The sequence below is a fragment of the Lissotriton vulgaris genome, chromosome 5 (genome assembly GCF_964263255.1).
Source record: "Lissotriton vulgaris chromosome 5, aLisVul1.2, whole genome shotgun sequence".
Classification (NCBI taxonomy): Eukaryota; Metazoa; Chordata; class Amphibia; order Caudata; family Salamandridae; genus Lissotriton; species Lissotriton vulgaris.
In genome coordinates, this window is record NC_141693.1 from 691,914,794 (window position 1) to 691,938,662 (window position 23,869).

Genomic DNA, 23,869 nt, shown 5'->3' on the forward strand with positions numbered 1-23,869 from the left:
CCCGCAGTGGCCGGAATGGGAGGAGGGGTGGGGTTGGGGATCTGGGGGGTGGGAGCTGGGGGTGCCCGGTGCGGAGGGGGGAGAATTCGGTGCGGTGGGGCCGAGGGGCACAGTGGGGTTGGGATGGGAGTAGCGCGTGGGTGGGCAAAAAGGGCCTGTTTTCCCCGGTATGCTGGACTCCACCTTTTTTCCTTGGCAGGATATGTTGGCGAGGAGCTCACATCGGCCGCCGGGGGTGGGGGGATACATTCAGCTCCTTTTACTTTGACGGTTGGTACGAGTGCAGTGGCAGGAGGGGGCGAGTGCGTGGATCTGGGGTATCTGATGCGGGTGTGTAGAGAGAAGGCGGGGTTGAGCCGGCTGGAGTCCAGTGGGGACGGCCGGAGGCTACAGGAGGCTGGGGATGGGGTGTCTGAAGACCAACATGTATTTTAGCATATACGACTGAGAGATAAAGGAATTTAAATACGTTTAAATAAATTTTCAAGACACGCCTACAAAACATTGATTAGAAGATCCGAATGTTTACAGTGATTTAACTAAACTTAAACGGAAGGAGCTAGCAAAGTTTTAATATGTTCAGGTAACGGTTTAGCATTAATTTAAAAGTATAAATAAGGGCCTAATGTCTAGGAAGTACATCCTAACATATGGAATCAAATTATAACTTTTTATCTTGTACACAAAACTTTCTGACTTCCTTAAGAGTAACTGTAACCTGGCAGCAGTAACAGGGGCAAGTGAAGAGTACTTACAAAAAATCTGAATGATGGCTATTTACGACTGCACTGAGCAACAATGCGGGAGGAGGTTGTGGTGACAGGCAAAGAACAATGCAGGAGAGGGTCTGGGGGTGTGGCAAACCAGGAATTAAAGGGGATGGGGCAAAGCAACAATGCAGGAGGGGTGGGACAAAGACACAATATGGGCAACACAACAATGAAGCACAGCAACATTTGTTGAGGGATGGGACAAAGCAACAACTGGGCAAGTAACAACACAACCATGAATGGGCAAGAAGCAACAACAAAGATGACTTGCAAACACATGCAATGCTACAGCTAAAAGAAAATAAAAGTACAATGAGCAGTGGAAGGACACATGCTGAGCAAGGAAGCAGAACTTGGGATTTGCTCTAGGGGAGGGACAAAACGTGAAGAGGAAGTGAAGTCATCATGGCTAATTAAGAAGAAGCAAGGAAATGAGAATGATGATGAAGCAAAGCGGTGATATGCAATTTGCGGGATCTAAGCCTCCTGTAAAATATCTCACACGTGACAGTGCATGCGCTGTCTCAGGTGAGACCTAAAAATGTGAAAATGAAAAGTGTGAAAGCAGTTTTATTTCTAAAGTGGAAGGGCTTGAAGCAATTTGAAATAAAATAGAAAAAATAGAACCTGTGGAGATGTGAGTGCAATGCAGGAGCAGGTTGTTGTAGGGAAAAGTACACGTGAGAGGTTGCCACAAGGACGATGGGGTAGACACACACCCGGAAGAACACAACATGTGTGGAAAGGAAGAATAACACTAGCGAGAGTATCACAAAGCATAGGGGGTAATAGAAGCACATGGACGAGCTGTGGAAGGACACAAGTACGAAACTGTGCTGCAAGGGAGGGACAAACAGAAGATGAACAAGGAAAGGCATTGGAATAAGAAGGAAACAAATGAGACTGACAATAAAGCCAAACAATGGTAAGCATTGGGCAGGGTTAGAGCCTATTGTAATTTCTTGGTAAACTGACAATAGGTGTTTTGCAACCAGACATCTTTGCTATCTGGTAGGCTTCACCAAAAAATGGGAAGTAACCTCAAGCTCAAAACTGGTAGAGGTTTCACAGGATGCAATGTGGCCTTGTGACTAAAGCTGACCATGCAGCATGGGGAACTAAGTTTGATTTCTAGCCTCAGTTCAGTACCTTGTGAATTCTGGCAAATCTCCTTGAGCTGACAAACAAATGTGTAACATGGTCCTGTGTCTGTTCTGAAAAGCTTTAATGTGCTTCGGCAAAGTTCTGCGGTGTAAAATTGCCAAAATAAAATGTGGATTCTGCCTGTTACCCTTGCTCTGAATTCATGCGCCAAGAGTTAAGGACAAGGAGCTAACTTTTGATGTTAGGAAGAGGTGCCAATTTAGTGACTGAATAACACAGTGTGAAGGTGGAAAATCTGGGATCAATCCCAATTTACGTGTTTCTGATCCCAGGTAAGTTCTTTATTTCACTGAGCCTCCTTTTTCTTCACTATCACTTACGAGAACAACTTCAAATATGAGTGTTTAAGATGTGCATAGTGCAAAAACCTTAATTGTTTTATATTTAGGAGCCTACAATATTGCTACACCTATAATATGAACTTAGGCCTCATTTGGCGTTAAAGTGACAACTGTCTTGCCTCTTAGTTAACTAATGACATTACCGTCAGGGAAGGGCTGGAAAGTTTCTAAGTTCATGGTTAAAAGCTATCACTTTTAATGACTAGCTCCCAATGTGGAGTTCTAATGTGATGTAATAAGATGAACCCCTCCCACATGGTAAATACACTTTTTTTATTTTGGAGAGGATTTCTCATATTTTTTACATCATTTTTGTTACATGACTTGCATGCTTATTGTCTGCATGGGTTCAGCGCGTGGTTAGCCTCTTCGAGCCAGATCCAACCCCTGGGTCGGCACTGGCTCGCTCTCCTCGTAATTTGTTTGCTTTCTTACCTTTACTATATAAGACATTAGAATAAATGCCTGAGGCTTGTTTTCTGGTTGGTGAAGCATCTTTCTTTAACCCCTTCGCTGCGGCGGCAATTCCGCCGCAGTGCTAGGGGGGGGGCCCGAGCGGCGCCCGCATGCTCGTGACGGAGCCGCTCCGTCACGAGCCGCGGTTGCACTGTGCTCACAACGGAACGGTTCCGTCATGGCCCCGCCCGCTTAATAGAACGCGCCGTGCAGGCGCGGCGGCAGGGCCATGACGGAACTGCTCCGTCATGAGCACAGCTCAGCCGATACTCATGACGGTGCGGCTCCGTCATGAGCATGGGAGGGGTTAAAGCAAGGCTTCCATAATGTGCAACACAACAATCTGAAGGGTTGTCTGCCACTGAAAAAGGAAACGATAGACCAGTTCTTAATTTGAGCCGGTGGTTTGCAGTGCTCACCAGTGGCACTTAATTGTCAACACCAGAGCTTGACAGTCTGCCAAAAGGTGGTGCTGTCTGGCTCATTTAGAGATTACCACAACAGTTAATTAGAAATTCAATATACTTTGATGACTATTCCGTGCCGCCCAAGACATTCTGTCACACTTGTAAGAGTGGGATTGTTAGTAATTGTGTTATTACTATCATTGGCAGCATAGCAGGGCAATGAGTGGTGTAAGATGCAGTGGCCTCCTGATGAGAGCCCTAGCACTTATTTGTCTTGCAAATGAAGCACTGCATAATTAATTAATTGTAGGTTTGTAATGCGCTAGAATCGACTCTTGAAAGAGTATCTCTGCACAGTAGACCACTGGGGAACCCGTCCTGGCTTTCCCTGTGAGATGGACCATCCCAGGTTATCTCCAAGGTGAAACCAGGCATCCCCGGCGTATGTGGGGGGCCATTGTGGAGATGAGGCAAGCTAATGCCCAGAGTTGCCGAGTGTGATCCTTCATTACAGTAGGCACTGAGATGAGAATTATCGAGTCCGCTGACCCTGGTACACGACCCTGCCACGTCAGGAATTGAACCCTGGTCCCGGGCCGTCCTCTGCTCTCGGGTCTGCCGCCTCTAACCAGTGAGCCACACCACTCCACTAGACACATCACTTTGTTATTTGACAGACCTGGAAAAATCAATTTCCAATCAAGTTATCTCTCTGTGCCTGTTCCTTTACCTTTGGAGTAATCACAAGTACAGTACACACCCTGCCTTAAAAAAGAAAAGCATCAAGCGAATGACTAATATAATGTTAGACACCAAGCGTGATTGTCCTTTTCTCAGGCTAACGACACTTAAACCCAAACAAGGGAAACGCCCAGCCGACAGTATCGGAATCTGGGTGTTAGCCCAAGGAAAGCTTTACAGATCGTAAAGTGCCAGTTTCCTGATTAGCAGTATCCCACGACCCTTTGTAAACGTGCAGTCGTATCATTTTCTATTAATACGACTAGGAGGACAAAGAAACAACGTGTTTTCCGGCTCTGTTATCATTCGGATGATTGTTAAACAGCTGTGGACGGCTGTGTATCCTGGGCCTCTTTTCTCTGTTTATATTTGCATCTAAAACTATTTAAAACAGGGCGGACTCCAGCGCCAGTTCGAACGGAAAGTGACTGGTAGTACAAAGTGCAGTTGTCCCACGCATCCTCCTGAAAGGTCATAAATGAAGGATTTTTCTCTAGAAACATGGTATGAGTAGAAATGGCGAGTATGGACATTCTCACTTTGAATTATTTGCTAGATGGAATTAGTATTCTTTTCTAACGTTTGCCAGTGCACTATTTTTGACAGCAGAATCTTACATGTACCTACAGGTTAGAGTCAGTATGTCTAGTGCTTAGAGTGACGCAGATCAGCACTTAGAGGCTATCTTCTCAGGGTGTCCTCAGCGGCAGCCGGTACAGGTAAACGTGGTGGCGGGGCAGGGTGGGAGAGGAGAAGTCGACAGACGATGGAATAGGTCAAATTAAATAAATAATACCTATTCCGTCGTCTGTCGAATTCCCCCTGCCACGCCCGCCGCACCCTGCCCCGCCCCACCGCCTCACCATGCTTACCTGTGCCGGCTTCCGCTGGGTGTCCTACGCAAGTTTCTTACAGAAGAGGTGAATGTTTCAAACAATTCCTTGTGACCTAACCACTACATTGCAGAAAAGTGCACAACATGTGATTCTAAATTACGTTCATGCAGCAAAAGAACCTAGGGCCAGATGTACTAAGTTTTTTTTACGGTTACAGATAAATTAAATCTCACCCAAAAAACATTCGATACAATGCACTAAAGCTATAGCTAAAACTATCGCGTAAGTACATTTTAATCAACACCTAAAATGGCTATGGGACTTCATACTGAATTGCTTTTTGGAAAGAGCATAGTATAGGTGTGTCTTCCAAATAGTATGAGATGTATTAATTTTTTGCAACAAAAATCCAGTCACAAAACATTGAAAAATATCAACTCAAGAGTTGGGTTGGTAAGGCATTCGCAAAAGGGATGAGTTGTGAATGCTACAAAAAGATGTTGAGGACTAGGCACTGATCCGGGCAACCCCTGCTAACTCTCACACAAACTTTTTTTAAAGTGAAAAGTAAAAAAGAAATACTTTTCTTTTTAAATGTAGCACCATTTTTTCCAGGGAAAATGGACTGCATTAAAAAAAAAAGTTTAGTTAAAGGAGATATCAGACATGGTGGTTTTCTGACCGTAGATGGACATCATCCATGTAAAGGCCACAAATCTGAGGTAGTTCCAATTATGACCTACCTAATTAATATTCATGAGGTAGGCCAAATTGCAACCCTCTCCAATTCAGAATTTTACAAACTGACCTATTAGGATATAGGTCAGTTTGTAATTTACTGGTCGCAAAATTACTTGTTGCAAATTGTGACCTGTTTTTTTGTGACATATATATATAGTCAATTTGGCCCTTAGTTAATTATATGACACTTTTACAACTTGAAATTCTTCTAGATTCACACGTGAATCTCCCCTACCCAGTGAAAGGGACTAATGATAACAGGCATTAATAATACATGATGTAGATCAACTACACACTTAAGAGAAAAACAATCTAAAGATGATGTTCAAGGGCTGAGGTAATGTGTGTCTAAGTTTAGCTTCTTTAAGATTTTTACTTGCTATGACAATGGTAACACCAAAAAATGTAACTTTGTTAGAAGAGTTTTTTTGGCACCAACCACTAGATGGTAAATTAAAAAGTATTACCATGTTCTGGCAAATGGTGCAGTATATTAATGCGTACATGCTATTGTTCTACGTCTTTCATTGCTATAAAGGATTAGTGGTGAATTAGTACAGTGAAATATGAAAGTAAATTGAGTGGTGGGTATGCTAGTCAGCTATTTGGATTGAGAAGGATAGTGGAGGGATAGATGAGGGAAAAGGATTGCCTTTATAAAGTGCTTGCTACCGCTGATGAGGTGCTGAAGTGCTTTTTGGTGATTAGCACGCCACTCCGGAACCAGAAAAGGATTAGTGGTGAATTAGTCTAGGGAAATATGACATTTCCCCACTTAAAAACACCAGTGCTCTGCACGTTGCTATTCTTCCATCCATGCTTTTGTATTGCTTCCCCACCCCCAACCTGATCAATTTCTATCTTTAAAAAACAAACAAACATATAGCAGCACCGAGAACGACGATTGTGTACCAGCATCGGAATCGACACGAGTACACCAGCCGGCTGCGAGGGTTTCCGCACTCGCAAAAAGCAAGGAGGTCCGAGGTCAGGACTGAAAGGTACTGTTTAAAGCGGCACTGCGGGGTGGAGGAGTATGCATGACTGTTGAGTAAGCGCGTAAAAAAACGAACTGATAGAAGACCCGCGCTTGTGTACCAACGAGTCAAACTAGAATAAACAAACAAGCCAAGATGTCGAGCGACATAGTAAGAGAAAGGGAGGCGGCTGCCACAGGGATGTTCAAAGACGTCCCTACAGCGAGCAGCGGTACAAAACCAAACGATAACGTAACAGCACACCCACCAGACCCGTCTCAGGAAAGAAATTACAAACCGACTAAAGAAAGAGGAAGATAAAATAAAGGATAGAAAAACTCACAAATTCCAACGAGACAAAGTTGATTATGAGGTAGGACAGATCTTTACCTTTGCCCGAAAATTTGACATTGTACGCAAAAACCAACAAAAACAAGGGCGAGGTATACCAAGTATTTCCAGTAATCGTCAAAGGCGAGTAGAGGATGATGCTGCTACTACATCGAGTGAACAATATACTTCCAACAGCGAGGATGACTCTGAATTGAGAAATGCCTCTACAGCCTTAGCGGGGGCCAGACCATGCCGGGGAGAGAGATGAAAATTTTAGCCGCACAAAGAATGGCAACTTTGAGGCCAATGACCCGCTCACAAACACACGGAAGCGGGCAAACATCAAGCGGAAGCAGAGGCGCAATGCAGCAAAACACAGGCACAAATCCAAATCAGCCCCGAAGGAAACAAAATTACTGGAAAAAGAAGTAAAACAAACAATAATCAATTTATCCAACTTAAAATTAACCCAAAAAGAAGAAAACACCTTAAGTTTGGGATTATCTTACTGTCCACCAAATAACTTTGACTACCCAAATACCCGGATGGATGTATACAAGGGTGTGAGAAAGTTAAAACTTAAAAAATTATATGCTATGAAAAAAATAAGTTCAACAGTACACAAGAAAATCCTGAAACTCCTCAAATGACAATGCCACCTCTAGAAGCAGATATGGAACGGGAACTAGAAGAACTGTGGAATCAAGAAAATGAACAAGTCGGAACGTCAGACGTGCTAGGTGCAAATATGTTAAATAAAGGAGCAGGTCTAACTAACTTTAAACCAAAATCAAAATACTGCCCTATCATGCTGCATGATGCCATAGACACGTTCCATGAAGTTATCACTCAAAAAATCAAAAATTTAAACAAAAAAATCGGAACCAGCACAAGCATTCAGAAACATCGCAATCAAGACCATATGTATTTCCAACTAATGAAATAACTCACTAACAACAAGGAAGTCATAATCCGTAACAGTGACAAAGGAGGAAATATAGTACTATGGCCACATGACGAATACATGAAAGAGGCCATGAGCCAATTAAATGATAGACAATGCTATTCTCGAACAGACGTTGGGAAATTGAAAGAAATGTATCAAGGCTACTATAAAAAATTATCAAGTTGGCGAAATAAAAAACTCCTTAGTGAGAATGAGTATAAGTATTTAAAGAATGATAATCCTACTGTACCAACAATATATTTTATACCCAAAATACATAAGGACAGCAAGAAACCATCGGGGCGTCCTATTATCTGCGCCAGGAATAGCCTCCTAGAAAAAACATCAGTCTATGTAGACTTTTTCCTTCAAGATTATGTCAAATCATTAGCATCCTATGTTAGGGACACAAGTGACTTTTTGAACAAACTAAGGAACTTTCAATGGAACTGTGAATACATCATGATGGCAATGGATGTATCATCATTATATACCAGCATAAAACATGAAGACGGCATTGAAGCTGTGGAATATTTTTTGAAAGACAGAGAGCCTATTTTCCATCAACACAGTAAGATGCTTGTGGCGATGATTAAATTCTGCCTACATAACAATGCATTCATGTTTAATCATCTACTATATTGCCAAACACAAGGAGTAGCCATGGGGGCTAGCTTCTCCCCAAGCTATTCATGCTTACATATGGGCAAATGGGAGAAGCTAGTCCTAGGTGGAATACATGGTGACACTATGACAGCGAAAGTTAAAGTGTGGCTAAGATTTATAGACGATTTATTCGTAATCTGGCATGGAACGAGGGGGGAAGCTGAACATTTCTTGTGTGAATTGAACAATAATGATCTTAATTTAAGATTTACAGCAGAAATAAGTAAATCAAGGGTGAGTTTTTTGGACACAGAAGTATTTGTAGATAACAACACTTTACAAACGACACTACACCGGAAAAAAACGGCAGGAAACTCCCTATTGCACGCCTCAAGTTCACACCCACATCACCTAGTGAACAGCATTCCCTACGGGGAAATGCTTAGGATAAAGAGGATATGCAGCACACACGAGGAATTACAACTAGCCCAGAAATAGAGCAAAGAAAGATTCCTAGCCAGAGGCTATACCAAACAAATTATAGATAGAGCCATAGCGAAAACAATGTTAGTTGAGAGGGAAACTCTACTGGTCAGTAAAACAGATAAGCGCGATAAACAAGATAATGAACATCAGGCAAGCCAGCTAAATTTGGATGAAAAGAATTTTCGCTTGATCCTAGGATACAGTAAACAACATAAGACGATACAGAAAATCATTCAAGATGAATGGCCTACAGTGTTGAGTGACCCAGTATTAGGACCCCTGCTCGCGCAGAGGGTGTCCATTACCTATAGTAGATGTCCTTCAATGAGAGATTGTCTATATGGCTGAGATACCCGCCACCCCCTCTCAACACAATCCCCAAGAATTGGGAAACCGGAAACAGTTCTTGAACTTTTGGAAGGCGGGAAGGGAGTTACCCTTCCCGGCCGTATTTATTAAAATATGAAACAAAAAATAAAACATTAAAATAACAGTTTCATATTATGTACAATTTCATTTCCACATTACGATGTTTGGCTAACCTTAACAGATCTCTAATACAAAGGTTCTCCTAGCCGAACTAACATCCTACAAAACATTTGACTTGAAATTGTACATCCTAACGTTAAGGGCCAACGGCAAGGTCGTAACCGGTGTCAGATCCCTAAACCAGACATACCCCCCTCACTTGTGAGAGGAGCGACCGCACAGAGGCGTACCTCAAGTGCATCTACCAATTTCCCTTTGTACTTGACGGGGGCCCCAATAAACTCGACGCCATTTAACGGTCGTTCGAGGACTCGTGTGAGGTGTCTAAAAGGTAGCGTAAACCCCCTCCCGCACCCCACACAACTTACCCATCTGCCGTCGCAGATGTCCTGGCCCCGGGAAATTCCCCAGGAGGGGCCGTAGCCCCTCCTATCCAGGAAGGGGCCTTGACCACCTTTCCTTTCCTTCCGGCGGCCTCTCCTTAGACAGGACCGCCTCCTCGTTGAGGGGCCAATTGGCCACCTCCCCCGAGCGCTCCCATCCGTAATGGGTGACGCCCCCTCATAGGGATCTTCGAATTACTGCTCACCGATCATGACCTTACCGCCCGACCAAAATAAATACTACAATTCTACCTAAGTTACTCAGATTACAAAGCCAACATCACTTATTACCAAGCGTAAATACTGATCAATCCTTGTTCCAAATTACTTTATTTGCAAAATATACTGAAAATAACCAATCTTTATTGCATCTTTAAGAAATTTCACGACAATCATCACAACCTGTAAGAAAACAAAGAAAACAAAACGATACTATATCAACTGTATTCACAATGAATCGCTGTCCTCAGGGGCTGGTGGGTGGGTCAAAATTGGCTCTTCGTTCCGTCTCGAGCTCACGTGCAGCGGGGAGGTGCAGCTTCAGAGCACAGGAACAAGAGGATGCTTTCTTGGCTTCCGCTCCTTTTATCCGTCTTCAGGGTGGGCGTAAACCCGCCCCCGCCTGCCTCCGAGGGCATGGCCGGCCGCGTCGGTGTCTAGGCCAGCCCACTCTAGGGCGGGAAAAAGGCGCGCCCCGGCTACGCCACTTCGGGCATACCAGCCGAGACTCGCCTCCCGCCCAAGATGGCTTCCCGGGGGGATCGTGGTACTCCACCATACGTTCGGGGGGACCGAATGGTCGCCCCTTTCCATATGGCTGAGATACCCGCCACCCCCTCTCAACACAATCCCCAAGAATTGGGAAACCGGAAACAGTTCTTGAACTTTTGGAAGGCGGGAAGGGAGTTACCCTTCCCGGCCATATTTATTAAAATATGAAACAAAAAATAAAACATTAAAATAACAGTTTCATATTATGTACAATTTCATTTCCACATTACGATGTTTGGCTAACCTTAACAGATCTCTAATACAAAGGTTCTCCTAGCCGAACTAACATCCTACAAAACATTTGACTTGAAATTGTACATCCTAACGTTAAGGGCCAACGGCAAGGTCGTAACCGGTGTCAGATCCCTAAACCAGACATACCCCCCTCACTTGTGAGAGGAGCGACCGCACAGAGGCGTACCTCAAGTGCATCTACCAATTTCCCTTTGTACTTGACGGGGGCCCCAATAAACTCGACGCCATTTAACGGTCGTTCGAGGACTCGTGTGAGGTGTCTAAAAGGTAGCGTAAACCCCCTCCCGCACCCCACACAACTTACCCATCTGCCGTCGCAGATGTCCTGGCCCCGGGAAATTCCCCAGGAGGGGCCGTAGCCCCTCCTATCCAGGAAGGGGCCTTGACCACCTTTCCTTTCCTTCCGGCGGCCTCTCCTTAGACAGGACCGCCTCCTCGTTGAGGGGCCAATTGGCCACCTCCCCCGAGCGCTCCCATCCGTAATGGGTGACGCCCCCTCATAGGGATCTTCGAATTACTGCTCACCGATCATGACCTTACCGCCACAGGCCGGATAGTTGACCGGCTATCCGGACCCCCCACAAAACACTCCTACCTAAAGGTCATGCTGTAAACCCCTTAACCAGGCTATGAAGTCTCCTATGAGTAACTCGTTCCCCACCCGGGACAAATGAACACCGTCCCCCAAATACATACTGTCCCCTTTGATACAACCATGTGAAACAGAATGCAGTGTATTTGAACGAAACAACCTACTCACTTTGTTATTTATCTTCCTTACTGAATGATTCAGTGCAGTAACCGAAATAGCCCCCCGCCACACTTTCCGTGGGATCATATGGGACCATGCAATTGTGCACCCTGGAACTCTTCTTGCCAACCAACTTACTGTGGAAAGCATTGCCTCAAGAAGAAGTCATCTACCAGTGGCCACCAGATCGTTACCCCCAAGATGGACTATGATTATAGACGGCAGTTACCTCGTCCGCTCTAACAAACCCTCAAAAAAGCATTGAAACTGGTCAATACAGAGCCCGCCCTTTCCGTAGAAGGACACCCTGTACCCGTATTCCCCAGCCACGTGACTCATATCACCTGCTTTGAATACATCCGCGGCACGCCTCACATATGAGTGGCCCACGACCCACACCTCCTTATTCGCAGACGGTGATTTCTGACCGCTGGTCCCCAGGAGTCAGGTCGACTGTACAGTCCGCCCCGCTTCGTAAGCTTGCGTAACTGAAAATCAAACAGAGACAAGAAGCGTGAGTATATCATTACAGCTTCACAACATGTGCAACGCACATACCTTTTATAACAGTTAGAGGACCAACGCCCCACACGTTTTACTTGCTCCACACTCAGACCCCTGGCTGTAGCCTCAGTAGCAGCCCCTATCCGAAAGGAATGGGTCCCGAACTCGCCGGGGTTCAAGCCCGCGGCCGAAATAGACATTGCGAGCACCCTCCGGAACTAAAACCTCGTCAGTGGGGTGGCGTCAGCGTGTCTCAACAAGGTCCCCCCCCATGCTGCCACCCTCTGCGCTAAATATTCCTCTACGCATACAACAGGGCAGATGGAAGACCCGGGGATCCTCTGAATGATTACGCAGTCCCCGATTGCACCCTGATCGGATTTGGACCTAACAAACGAGACCGTCATCATCTCCTCCCTGACCTGAATGTGTTCCCGGCACAGTCCCCCCATCGTATCTCGCTTGTTCTTTGCCACTAATTCGCTTACCCGCATATCCCCATGGAATGCTAGTGCAAATGCGGCTCGGAACAACACTGCTTCGTACTGTGATGAACACGTTGCCGGTAGTACGGACAATAGCAGGGTCAACCTATCCAGACCTATCGGGTGCCTATCGTCTACTCTGCGACCCTCAAGGCGTTGCCACCCACGTAGCGCTTTCTGCACAACGAAAGACGCTGTCGGGTCCTGGATCCCATGAGCCTTTGCCATAAAGGAAATGGCGGCCCGATGCCTCTGGGCCGTAGCTACTGATTTGCCTGCCTGATGTAAAGAGAGCAGGAATTTCACTACAAACTCTTCCTGACCCCAAAGCTCCCCCCCGGCAGTACCCAAAAAGGCCCAATAGGAACGGAACGCCCCTTCATATGCCTTCCTCGTCCTGGGTGCTAAACTCTCTCCCACGAGGTTTTGTAGTTCGGGGCACCGAGAGACCAGAGAGCTTCGGGAAAGGGTGCCGCCACCGGGTCCGCTGTGGGCAGAAAACCCCAGAAGGCCTGCATACGGAAACGAGAAAGCGCATCAGCCGCTTGGTTCATCACCCCCGGCACGTGTCGCGCCCTAAACAGTACATTCAGTTGCATGCATAACAACACAATTTCCTTGAGCAGTCTCAGAATCAATTTGCATTGTGCTGCCTGACTATTGACACACTCCACCACGGTCATGTTATCAGACCAGAACACCACAGAGTGATCCCTAAACCCTTCAGGCCATGTTTTCAAAGCCACCAGAATAGGGAACAGTTCGAGAAAAGCAATGTTACTCGTCAACCCGCACTCATGCCACCATGACGGCCATTTTTGAGCCGACCATTGTGTACCCAATATGGCGCCAAAACCCATACTCCCCGCCGAATCTGTCCAAAGCCCCAACTCCTCGGAAGACACCGCTGGTTTGTTCCAGACAATTCGACCATTGAAATCCGCCAGGAATGCAATCCAAATGCGCATGTCCTGGCGAACCTCTGCCGAGAGTCTCGTGCGGTGATGTCCTTCCTTCAAGCCGACCATGGATTGCGCAATCGAGCGGGAAAAGGGCCGCGCCATCGGTATCACTCTTAGGGCAAAATTCAACTGACCCACCACCTGTTGCAATTGATGCAGGTTTACTTTCGTTGCACGAATACATGTCTCAAGGGATAACCTGAATTTTAACACTTTTTCCTTGGGTAATCGAAAACAACCTTCCACCGAGTCGAGCTCGATCCCCAGAAACTCGATCAAGGTCGAGGGACCCACAGTCTTACCTGGCGCCAATGGCACACCGAATTGATTCATTAGAACACAAAATTCATGTAAAGCCTGTCCACACTCAGGATCCCCGGCTGCCCCCAAAAACAGAAAGTCATCGAGATAGTGCATAACATGTTGAAAACCTGTTTTCCTTGTGAATACCCACTGCAGAAAACAACTGAACTTCTCGAAATAGGCACATGAAATCGAGCATCCCATTGGCATACATCTATCCATGTAATAGCGACCCTGAAACTGAAAACCAAGGAGACGCTGATCGTCTGGGTGTACCGGGAGCAACCGGAACGCTGACTCGATGTCCGATTTTGCCATCAGCGTCCCGGGCCCCAGGCGATTCAACATGGCAACGGCCTCATCGAAAGATGCGTACCGCACCGAACACACTTCCGGGTCTATCGCGTCATTCACGGAAAGACCACGTGGGGCTGACAAATTATGTATCAGCCGAAACTCACCCGGGTCCTTCTTGGGGACCACCCCTAGAGGAGAACAAACAAAGTTAGCAACCGGTGGCAAATCGAATGGACCGGCGACACGACCTCGAGTCACTTCTTTCCCAATCTTTACCTGCACCACCGCCGCGTGCTGCAAGACCGACAGTTGATTCTTACAGTTTGGTACACCCTGAAAATCCCCCACTGGGATGCGGAAACCATATGAAAACCCGTTTCGTAACACCCCAGCGGAAGCATGATCCGGGTATTCGCTGAGCCAAGGAATCATTGCCATGGTATCAATCGGGGTAGGTAAAGGCGCCCCTCGGACTGTATTAGACCTGTTTGGCGCCTCCCTTACCACCGTTATCACCCGTTTTGGCTCTGCACATGGACTCAGGATGGGATGGCTGCCCACACCCTCCACACTCATGTCTGAATTTGCATGACCCCTGGGGCCTCGTACATTTCCCTCTGTTATAATTCCAACAGATCCCCCTTTTACCTGTGTTGCCACTCGGCTTCGAGTGGTACTCGTTACCTGCACCCGTCCGAAAGGGTGTCCCAAAGTTTTGGCGGGAAGATTCCCCCCGTTACTCCCTACCAATGGTACCTTCAACATCCCTGTACTCTCCATTTTTTGCCATGACACGGAGTCGTAACAATCCCAAGTCAACAATGGGTTGTGTTCTTTAGCTTTTCTAAACAGATTGTCATAGCAGAACCACTGATTGCCCCCATATGCCACAGAATACTCCATAATACGCGACTGATAAATGGGTAACTCGGTCAGCAACTCGGGCCTGCGCTCGCCCATGATGGAGGTAAAAATGCCCCACGCTCTGCCCCAAGTACCAATGGTCTCGTCGACCTTAAAGGCGGCCATTTTCGCGCGCCAAACACTCGGATGCATGAGCTCCTTTTGACTCTTCACATGCTCTATCTCGTAATGGTCGGTAAGCAATGAAAACATGTTTACATATTTATCCGCCCAAATCAATTCCTTAATTTCTTGTGGGACGTGCTGGGCAATCTTCTCCCTTCGAGAAGGTACAGACCCCTCCCCCGCAATCGGCAATGGCCGCTTACCTGAAGTAGACCCCGCGCCTGTCGCCGAACTTGGGCCTGCTGTACTTCCAGCCGCCGGAACCTATGGGGGAACAGAAGATGTTGCCTTCGCAGCCTCCCTAGATTCCCGCAGTTGCCTCATTACTGCCCGGGCGTCGTCAGCCGTGGCGCCCTCGCTATCGTTTCCCAACCACGCTGCCAATTGTGCCGCTAACTCGGGGGGCATATCCTCCCTGTTCACGGGGGTGACCACCACAGGGATTGGATTCCCCTCTTTCGGCACCGGGACTGGCTCCTCCCGTGGGGTTTCGGGAACCGGGGTGTCTCCCCCAAGTGCTCCCCTTCTGGGCCTCTTGCTTTTTCCACCGGGGACTGTTCCCTGCAAAGGCCGTTTCGGTCCTCCCTCCCCGTCCTTAGCCTCCACCTTTTTCTTCAGATCGGCTATCTCCTTCATGAGCATGCGGAGCATCTCCTCGGTACCGACCCGCTTTCCGACTTTCTTGGGCATTCTCAGACGGGATATCTGTAAGACAAAAGAAAGATTACAACGCTCAAAATTGGCTCTTCGTTCCGTCTCGAGCTCACGTGCAGCGGGGAGGTGCAGCTTCAGAGCACAGGAACAAGAGGATGCTTTCTTGGCTTCCGCTCCTTTTATCCGTCTTCAGGGTGGGCGTAAACCCGCCCCCGCCTGCCTCCGAGGGCATGGCCGGCCGCGTCGGTGTCTAGGCCAGCCCACTCTAGGGCGGGAAAAAGGCGCGCCCCGGCTACGCCACTTCGGGCATACCAGCCGAGACTCGCTTCCCGCCCAAGATGGCTTCCCGGGGGGATCGTGGTACTCCACCATACGTTCGGGGGGACCGAATGGTCGCCCCTTTCCAGTTGTTTCAGATCCAGAAATTATTGGCAAACCTACTTGGTATCAAAGCCTGAAAGGTTTCAAAAGATGTCCCACATGCAAAGCCTGCACACATGGTACAAACACAAAAACATACCTTAGTCCCTTCAAAGCCAAACCTTATATGATTAACAAAATGCTGAATTGTAAAACAGAATTTTCTGTATACGTGTTAACGTGCCCATGTGGGTTAAACTACGTGGGCTCAAGTAAACTACAAGCACACGTCCGAATACTTCAGCATCTTCGAGCCATCACTAATATGGATAACACCTACCCGGTGTCTCGTCATTTTAAAACATTCCACGGGTCGAACAACAAAGGGTTAACATATTACCTTATAGACGCCATTCCCCCCAATAGACGAGGAGGGGACCGTGAGAATAAACTAAGGAAGTTAGAGACGAGGTACATTCTGCTGCTGGATTCAAAACATCCGAATAGATTGAATCTTATAGAAGATTTATATACTTGTCTATCTTAGCTAAATATGAGGAGAAATAGCTTTGAAATAGGGATAAGACAACCAGTCACCTGATCTTTCAGAATATGAGATTAATTTGATATCCCATAGAAAAATACACTTAAATTAAATCACCAGATATATATGAAGAACAACAAGGTGTTTTAAGTTGTAAATAATGTATATATGCATTTTTATGAACAAAAGGGGTATAAAAGATTTTAAAAACTGTAAATATCTTATGAATGTTTATTTAAACAAAGTTTACACATTTTTGTAGAGGTGATTAAATACAATTATTTGTCGCTCAAAGGGATACCAAGAAAGATCGGTATAGGTAGCGGTAATGTACATGTGAGACAAAAAAGACAGATATATAATGATACAAATCAAGGAATAATGTTCAAAGATAATAGCAAGTGCAATGAAGTTCCATAAATTATAAATGTAAATAATGAGTAAAACTAAATTGTGCATGTGGTAATGATAAAAGGAACGTTGAGATTGAAGTTACAGGAACTGGTGATTATTTGGATTGTACAATATGAGAACAGTAAATGAAATGAATTTCTTTTAATAGCACTATCACTTATAAGCACTTTATTGATGAATGTTGTCATGGTAATTGGAGAGATAAATACTATAGCCAAAGTAACAGGTTAAAGGGCGAATGTATTTTACAGAAATTTAAAATAACAACAAACATAAAAAGCTAAATGGGTTGCATTTTATAACATGTGTAAAGTTGCATGTAAATCTTTAAAGCATATTTAACGTATATTTTGCACAGCAACTGCCAGTCTTAACCGATGGTACAATCCAAGTATTATACGATGATTGTAGTATGTTTTCCATGTCCATGGCAAACTGTTATCATGTGATTCACATTTTTTTGAAAGCACTGTCACTTTAAAAAGCCTTCATGTCTAAATGAATTTGTCGAGTGAACAAGCGGCGTTCGCGCCGTGAAACGCGTCTCTGACATCTGGCTAAAATAAAGGAATAAGCAGCATGATAATCGTGGGTCCGTGTCCTGTTTGGCTCCTGCGCGTGAATGAAGACGTGGCATCTAATACAGGATGTGTGATATATATATATATATATTACCGCTCCGATTGTCTCTCGTTTCACAAGAAAGAAAATCCGGCACTCACAGGGGAAGTGTTCAGTTCAGTTTAATTCAAACACTCAGCAGACAAAAGCGTTTCAGTTTTCCTTCGTCAGTGTCTACTATTGACACGGAAGGAAGCAGGATTAAAAACATTTCGTCACATTTAGGCATGTATATAGAAAGAGGACTGCCGTTTCTGCCCCGTGAGAGAAATATTTACATTAGTATATTACAATTTACTTTGCATTCATTTCAAAAACACTTTCAAAGGCAATATAGTTGAAATCATATCATAATTTCAAACGATAGTTTTAGACATGTTAAATAAACAATTCCTGAAAGTATTATATACAAATTTTTGTTTAGATTTAATCCGCGCACTGATAACAATACATACAGTGCTATTTCCTCAAGTTGCCCTTGTTGGTGTTACAGGTTTTATTAAGCCGTGGATCGGCATTGCTCACGGGGTATGGTATTTTTAACCAAAATTTACTTTCCAGAGTCTATGCTTTTCCCAAATGAGATGCTAATTCTTCATTCCTATTCAATCCCAAGGGGGCCTTTGTTTGGAGGTCTATTATGTAACGGGATTCTAACCTCCTTAGTCTCCGTAATCTATCTCCACCCCTTGGGTCTACTGGTATGTGGTCCAGTGCAAAATATTGCAACAGTTCTCTGTTGCTATTGTGTTTCATGGCAAAGTGTTTCGCTACAGGATAGTTGAAATCCTTATTCATAATCGCACGTTGGTGTTCCAGTATGCGTAACTTGACATTTTTCACTGTGCTGCCTATGTATTTGAGTACGCATGGACATACCAGGCAGTACACTACATGGGTAGTGTTGCACGTGAGAAACTTGGATATTCTCCCTTTCCTTTCTGACCCTGGTATCTCAAATGTCGTTCTTCTCTTGCTCTTTTCGAACGCCTTGCATTTACCACAAGGGAAAAATCCTGGCATGTCTTTAATCCTTCCTGTTGTTACTGTTTTATCAGCCAGATGGCTGTGTACAATTTTATCCTTAATGGATCTTCCTTTCCTAAAGGTAATTAAGGGAAAAGCTGGGACATCTTTCCTATAATTTGATCCGTCTTAAGGATATGCCAGCTTCTTTTCAGTATATTTCTCAGATGATTTGAATCTTCTGAGAAAGTGGTAATTAGTCTGAATTTTCCATCCTGTTTTGCAGCCTGTTTGGTTTCCTTGGTCTTTTCTTTGAGTAATTGTTCTCGGGGAATTCTCTCTACTCTTTTTAAGGTATTTTCTACGAGTACTCTATTGTATCCCCTCGCTTGAAACCTGCTGATGCTATCTCTTGCTGCCCTTGCAAAGTCTGTGTCTCTAGAGCAATTCCTCTTGATTCTGAGAAGTTCTCCATAAGGGATACTTCTAACTAGGGTGGGGTGATGACTGCTTTCGGCATGTAAAACCGAGTTGCCGGCTGTTACTTTCCTAAACAGTTCTGTTTCAATTTTAGTACCCATCAAGTTAACTTTCAAATCCAGATAGTTTACTGTTGATACATTAATGTCAGCTGTGAATTTAAGATTGACTTCATTCATATTCAGATGCGCCACAAATTCTTCTGCCGAAGTTACCGACCCCTCCCAAACTAGGAAGAGGTCATCGATGTACCTGTACCAAACTTTTAGGTTTTCAGCCCATTTTTCAAAGCCAGGGCTCCGGGTAACCTGCTCCTCCCACCAGCCCACGAATCGGTTCGCGTAGCTGGGGGCGAAGCAGGTTCCCATCGCCGTCCCGGTGACTTGCCTGTACATCTGTCCTTGAAATAGAAAAATATTATTGAATAAACAATATTCAATAAACTCTAAAAGCATTTTACTGTGTTTTGTAAATTTCATGGGCCTTTTATCAAGGAAGTACTTGATGGCTGATAGTCCCTGATGATGATCAATGCTTGTATAGAGGCTGGTAATGTCCATAGTTATTAGTATGTAAGATGATCTGCACTCCACATTTTCTATTTTATTTACAAAATCTTTAGTGTCCCTAATGTAGGACTGCAATTGTAAAACACTCTGAAAAAGAAAATGGTCAATATAGATGGACATATTTTCAGATACACTTCCTATGGAAGAAACTATCGGTCTTCCTGGTGGATTTTTACTGTCTTTATGTATTTTAGGTAACTGGTAGAAGGTGGGCACAATCGGATTGTTGTTTTTTAAAAAGAAATACTCTTCAGTATCCAGCATGTCATTGCTGTGCCATTTATTTAACAGTATTTGAAATTTCACAATACTTTTGTCGTATATCTTTCTAGTTGTCTTCTCATAGGATATTCCGTCCTCAAGTTGTCTATATACTTTTTGGCAATACTGTTCTCTTGACATCACCACGATGTTGCCACCTTTATCAGATGGCTTGCAGATAATGTCCTGGTCATTGTCTAAGGCTTTTAAGATTTCTCTTTGTTCCTTTGTTATATTTGGTGTTTTCTTTTTCATTTTCTTTTGTTGTGTTCGAAATTTCACCAAGTCTTTCGTCACAGCCTCCGAGAAGGCATCGATTGCGTCGTATGGCATTACGGGTACAAACTGTGAGGGAGGTTTGAAATGTGTGGTTGGTGCTTCTTGTTCGACTCCTATCCTTCTAGTTCTCTGTGTGATGGAGTCTGTCTCCTCTTCGCAAACCCTTTCGTCTGTTCTTAATTCTTCCAAAATCTCCCAAGTTGTGATGTCATCCGTTGTTAGGATGTCTGTTTCCCGTAATTTCAATTGTCTATTTTCCTTCATTGTAGGTTTTAATTTGAAATAGTTATGTAATTTCATTTTCCGCACAAAGGTAAAAAGGTCAATCCTTGTTTGTGTAAATTCAAGTCTTTCATTAGGACAGAAGGATAAGCCCAGTTTCAGAGTCTTTTCTTCCAGTGTTGAAAGAGCTCTGTTGGTCAGGTTTATGATTGTTAGGTTGTCCTGGCCTTCTACCATCTTGCTCCTCGTTTGCTCCTCGTGATCCTGGGAGTAGTGTTGCTCTGTCCTCTGCCTCTGCCTCTGCCCCTTCCAGCCCTAGCACTGTATGTATTGTTATCAGTGGGCGAATTAAATCTAAACAAAAATTTGTATATAATACTTTTAGGAATTGTTTATTTAACATGTCTGAAACTATCGTTTGAAATTATGATATGAATTTCAACTATATTGCCTTTGAAAGTGTTTTCGAAATGAACACAAAGTAAATTGTAATATACGAATGTAAATATTTCTCTCACGGGGCAGAAACGACAGTCCTCTTTCTATATACATGCCTAAATGTGACGAAATGTTTGTAAACCTGCTTCCTTCCGTGTCAATAGTAGACACTGACGAAGGAAAACCGAAACGCGTTTGTCTGCTGAGTGTTTGAATTAAACTGAACTGAACACTTTCCCTGTGAGTGCCGGATTTTCTTTCTTGTGAAACGAGAGACAATCGGAGCGGTAATTTGTGACGTGGAGCGCCACCACGAGAGGCACCCGTCTGCGAGTGACCCGGTTACTTTTGGTGCAACGGAGCGGCGATACATATATATATGTGAACAAGAGTACGTGGTACTCGAAACGCGTCACTTGAAGGGTCGTGAATAAACAAGATCATCCTGCCTAAAAACGTGGGGTCTGCCTTCTTCTTTCGCCGCTCTGCGCTGTTGGCGTGGAGGTTCGAGGATTGTGCTACATATATATATATATATATATATATATATATATATATATATATATATATATATATATATATATATATTTCCCCATCTCCTTTGAACTTTTCCCCTGCTCCAACTATTCACTGGGGCCTATCATCCCCCTACCAAACTGCCTGATCCACCTTTGCACCCTCTCCCTGTCTTGACTATTTTCTTTTTTTTAGAATCTTTTTGGGGAGATTCCAGAAGCTGCAATTTGCTGCCATACTGCTTCTTCCCTATCCCCCCACCCAAAAATGTATTATTGCATACTATGTATACTCTGTTTTATTTTCTGCTGAAAGCTGGGAGCCCCTCATCTTGACTGGTAAATTAAAACAAAATACAAAATGGCTGTCGCATGCATATGCATGGCTATGCAAGTGTGGGTATTTTATGGTTACCCAGTGTTGCCATCTCACTAGGGTGCTAATAATTGCATATGTATGCATAATCACATTTTTGGCCAGCTCCGCACATCGGCAACAAGAATGTTTTTTTCTATTTTTGTTGATGCTTAACAGCATTGGCAAAACAGACTGACAAAACTAATATGTCTAAATTGCAGTAAAAGGGCAAGATCTGTTAGCTTTTCCACTGCTTGTTTAAATTATAAAACGAACGCTTTGCTCCTTACATCCCTAACCTAAGGTATCCAGGCCGTGTAGTGGCCCGCGCGGATTTTTTAACCAGCTATCTTTACAGTGTGCCCTTTGACAAAACGAATGTTTCTGAACAGGGGCTGCCAGTTGCATAAGATTTTGTATATATCCCGCACCCCACCAGAGCCCCCTGAATCCACCAATAATCCCCCCCCCAAACCTACAACCAAACTAGGACTAGAGTAAATGACACCCATCATCCCTGGAATCATGGCTGTGTCTTTGTAGAGGAAAGCCTCAGTCGTGTTAGAATAGGCAACAGGTGGAGTCGGTGGTCTGAGAATAGCTGCTGTCGAAGAGTGATGACCTCAGAAGGTCCGCTACCTTCCCGGCCACCCCCACCCTCCCTCCGCCCCCACACCACCTCCCCTTCCGCCAGACATTCCATTACCCAGACAAAGCGGGGCTGAGGTGGGGCTCGCTACCACAGAGGTTCTGTTAGTCTGGCTTTCCCTCACAATGCAGTTGTGTGCCCTAGTGCTCCCAGGGCCCGGCAACGACTTTATACTTCTAATATTTCATCAACTGTGTTAGCATTTTTACGGGCTCTGTGAGATTATTGGCAGACCTAGAATACATAGATTGGTCAGACAAGAGGGTCCCCGTGAAGTCATGAGGTGGAGACGGTTCTCATGGCCACAGAATACTTCCAAATGCGCGCGGCCAAAGCTGCTGAGAAGAGTTTTTCCCTTTGCCATCCTAACTTGAGACATGCTTGGAAGCCAACATGAACAAATTCTGTCAATTCATCCACGACACTCAGTGCGAATGCAGAATGAATGTAAACTGCTGGGAAATGCACTGTGTCTGATGAGCGTCAAGAATGCATGACGTAAAACATGCATGTTTTTCACTTTTAGATCAATTCTCCTACAGGAAGCCAAACTCAATAGCATGTGATTCAAAATGTAAAAAAAAAAATGCATGGATAGTTGTACATGTTCCTTAATAATCAGCGTTCCAGGCAGACCTCCACAGTCTGGGCTCTTTGCCCCAGACCCCGCACTTAATGTCCACCCCCACCTAACGTTCATATGACAACATCTATTTACAAAATAAAAAAGCCTGGCCTCCGATTTTACGATGCAGCTACCATTGCAACTCCACTAGGTGGAGACACACACTGGGTTCCCTTTACCCAACGTACGTGCTTCCTTAATTACAAATTGTAATATGGATGGGAAACCAACTAGAGCCTCACCAAGTGTTTGCCCCTTGACTTCACAAACACTTCTAACATTTCTGCTGATGTAATAGGCTGATACATCAACAGAAACGTCAGAAGTTGTTTAGGTTCTGTACAGCATGTTCCTGTTTGTGTTACCCCAATATTTTTTATGCAGCTGCTAACCTAAACGTTCTGAGGTTTTTTGCATGCAAAAGAAGTCCTCATCCGGGCATTTCCCGAGGCAGAGGCTGGCAGTGAAGATCATTTGGCAATTTAATGGTTTTATAGCTAGTGTTTACATCCACACGTGCCTGTTCCGGGTCACTTTGAGAAAGGTATGGAACAGGGGTTAAGATAACAGGACAGTACATAGTAAAATAGCCCTGCACTTTGTTTACAGTGAGAGGGAAGAGAGGTTATCTGAGGGAAAATACACGAGAAAAGATCATGGCGAGTGTCTGTTTCAAAGCCAACTGCTCTACCGGTGAAGAAAGAGGGTCCACCGCATTAAAGTCTTTACAAAATGCCTATGTCTCCGCCTAATTCAAAATGCGTCATTTTCCAGTGTGCTCGTTTGCGGCCGGCTCAGAAGCTGTCCATGCAGGACCGGTTTGAAAAACTCAATCTATGCTTAAAGGGCCACTCTGACTGTTCCGCGGAAGCATGTACATG

General features: G+C 44.7%; 1 protein-coding gene across 1 annotated transcript in view; it reads right to left on the minus strand.

The window, feature by feature from the left end:
- LOC147711405 (uncharacterized) overlaps positions 1-23,869 on the minus strand; it is a 230,972-nt gene that overhangs the window by 113,255 nt on the left and 93,848 nt on the right. The gene's annotated exons all lie outside the window — the stretch shown is intronic.